Source organism: Sander vitreus, chromosome 12 (assembly GCF_031162955.1).
Source record: "Sander vitreus isolate 19-12246 chromosome 12, sanVit1, whole genome shotgun sequence".
NCBI lineage: Eukaryota > Metazoa > Chordata > Actinopteri > Perciformes > Percidae > Sander > Sander vitreus.
Genome location: NC_135866.1, coordinates 30508696 through 30511903, shown reverse-complemented (window position 1 = coordinate 30511903; position 3208 = coordinate 30508696). Strand labels below are relative to the sequence as shown.

Genomic DNA, 3208 nt, shown 5'->3' with positions numbered 1-3208 from the left:
CGGCTGTTTTCCGGGTTCACACTCACTCAGCATGTAGAGGAGGTGGCCCGCCGGGAGACACCTGGATCACCGCGGACACACCGGAGCCCCGACACGCACGGGACCGACCCATCCGCACATATCGACCCGCTAACAGTGAAGGTGAGCAGCGCGAGGGAGGGGTTGTGTTTTGGGTTCGGTGCCGGTGCATCATGGGGACGTTTAGGAGGGGTTCAGTCCTCTCTGTCTCTGTCTCCGTCTCTATCTGGGTGGATCCTCTCCGATCGGACATGTCAGGTCCTGCACACTCTCCGCCACACACTGCAGTCTGACTTCAGCTTGTTATGCCTCTGTATTGTTGTGTTATAACATTATTAAGTCACTTCCGGAGACTTTAAAGTCTTAATTTCTGGGTTGGGATCCGATTATTGAGTCACTACGGCGGTATTAAAAGTACGCTACTATAATACCACACTGTTAAAATACTCTATTGCAGTACAAGTCCTGCATTGAAAATGTTACTTAGCCCTTGTGTTGTCTTCCCGTCGACAATGCATATAAAAATATACCCTCTATGAGACGGTTTTTTCGAGGTTTTTTGCCACTTTTAGCTTTTTTTCCGCGCTTTTTCCCCCACTACCACCGGATTCACCACTCATATCAACTTATTACCACTAGTTTTACACTTTGTTTTGGACTACATAATCAATAAACCTCATAGATATGATATTATACCACATGTTTTTGTTTAAAAAAATCTGAAATTATGAATTATTTTGACAAATTGTTACGATTTAGTGGATAATCACAGCCTGTCAAAGCTTAGTCAGGATACTGTTTAGATACCATTCATGGTTTTTATGGTTATGGTTATTTTCATGGTTATACAATTGAATGAAACACCCCAAATTCAATGAAACTAGTGAACTGATCATCATTTTTTACCTGTGAAGAGCGTTGTATGGAACCATCTGGGTTCTTTTTGGGGCATTTTGGTTGAAAGAAACCCAAATTTCTGATGTAGAGACTTTGAAAATGGGTCAGATTAGACCTGAGGACAACAGGAGGGATAAATAAAAGAAGCCTAAGTAAGTATATTATCAGGGAAAGAACAGCAGTCTTATTGTTGTGTTGTATCATTATTAAAGCGCCCATATTCTGCTCATTTTCAGGTTCATAATTGTATTTTGAGGTTGTACCAGAACAGGTTTACATGGTTTCATATCTTTGTTGTACTGCTCATTGCTGCAGCTCCTCTTTTCACCCTGTGTTCAGGTCTCTGTTTTAGCTACTGTTGGCAGTCGCACATGATCAGTAGCTAGGTAAGGACTACACGCTCAGTAGCTAGGTAAGGACTACACGCTCAGTAGCTAGGTAAGGACTACGTGCTCAGTAGCTAGGTAAGGACTACACGCTCAGTAGCTAGGTAAGGACTACACGCTCAGTAGCTAGGTAAGGACTACACGCTCAGTAGCTAGGTAAGGACTACATGCTCAGTAGCTAGGTAAGGACTACATGCTCAGTAGCTAGGTAAGGACTACATGAGCTAGCTAGCTGTTTCTCCAACTTCAGTAGAACAAGGCAGGATTAGCTGGGAGACTTCTTCTAAACGAGGGAACACTTCCACCTTTGTGTTGAATACCTGCAGAACAGGGACATGGAAGTAGTTCTTTTGGAGATTATGGTGAACTAGTGTGTGTTGTAGCAGTGTTTTGCCATTGAGAACGAGCTAACATGCTAACGGTTAGCCTCCTAGGCCCCTCGTCTCAGCTAGTGACGTAGAAAGCCGTGCAGATGTTGACCAGCTCACCCAGAGACTGAAGACAGGACACATTCAGCAACCGTATCTCACTCAGAACAGCATGGACGGTTGTTTTCTAAGTCTGTATGTGTGTGGAAGCACCAGAGACACAAAATAACTCCCCAAATCCCAGAAAAAGGGATTTTTTTTTCATAATATGGGCACTTTAAGTCACTTCTGGAGAGTTTACAGTCTTCATTTGTGGTTTGGGATCAGATTATTGATACCCCGTTTACATGTACGTGGTTATTTTGAAAAACGGAGACATTTCCCTTCGTTTGCACGCCAACGGAGAACTCGCCCCTGAAAACGAGTCTTTCTAAAAACTCCGGCCAGAGTGGAGATTTTTGGAAAACCTTGTTTGCACGTTGGCATGTAAACTGAGACAAACGGAGGTTTAGGCAGCCGAGGAAGTGAGAGAAGAGAGAGGAAGTGATTCGTTGCTGTTGTTGCTATTTTGGGGATTCTGATTGGCTAACGTGGGCTTGAGCTCCTCGTTACACCGCCACCTGCAGGTCTGGCGTGCTCTTGACGGCACATATACACGGGTACGTGTAAATCAAGGGGGTCAGCCTCTCCCCAGAACACGTAGCTCCTATGGCGCCATTTTGATGCTACCAAGCCATCACCTCCCGTTAGCATCCCGTTAGCATCCCATTGACTGCCATTCATTCTGACGTCACTTTGACAGAGAATACCTTTACATCTGAAGAGTTTAAAGACTCTATTTGTCCGTTGTTTATTTCTAAAGAAACACGACAATGTATAAAAGGCTCCATTACCTTGTAGCTCACGTTATGGCTCCGTAGCAGACGTTTTTATAACAATAGGCTAACGATTGGGTCATAACCACGAGACTTCCTGTCTCATAGTAGAGGAGTTACCGTATAGTACAGGAGAAGCTCTCAGGCAGTTTGGACTTCCATCAGCTGTTTAAGTGTAATGACTAATGTTAACTATCATTTTAGTGATCAATAATGAGCCTGTGTCTATGTTATCTCCTTACATATACCTACGCTCTCCGTCTCTGCTAGATTGGGAATGATTGAGATTTCTCTTGGCACAGCTACCAGAAGACTTCCAACTTTCAGACAGGTTGCTCACGTCACATCTACGTCTTCAAGCTCAGTTGGAGGCTGCTCAGTAACGCTCAGCCATCACCGGGAAAGAGCTTCTAATGTCCTTCACTGGTCTCCATCCAGAGACACGGGACCTGTTGGTCCAGTATGTATATATATATACAGTCTATGGTGTAAACGAACACTTTTCTGAAAACTGACAGCTGTGCATGATGTTATTTTTGAAAACGGAGAGGTTGAAATGTCCGTTTATGAAAATAAACGGCCACATGTAAACGTAGCATGAGTCACCACGCCGGTTTACTTAACCCTCATGCAACGCTTTTCACAAGTCAACTTAAAGGCTCCG

General features: G+C 44.0%; 1 protein-coding gene across 1 annotated transcript in view; it reads left to right on the top strand.

The window, feature by feature from the left end:
- The window catches only part of LOC144527202 (CYFIP-related Rac1 interactor B-like), a 27801-nt gene continuing 24593 nt past the window's right edge, over positions 1 to 3208 (top strand). The window contains exon 1 of the mRNA XM_078265131.1: positions 1 to 141. The gene's annotated coding sequence lies outside the window, so the exon portion shown is untranslated. The remainder of the gene's footprint in view (positions 142 to 3208) is intronic.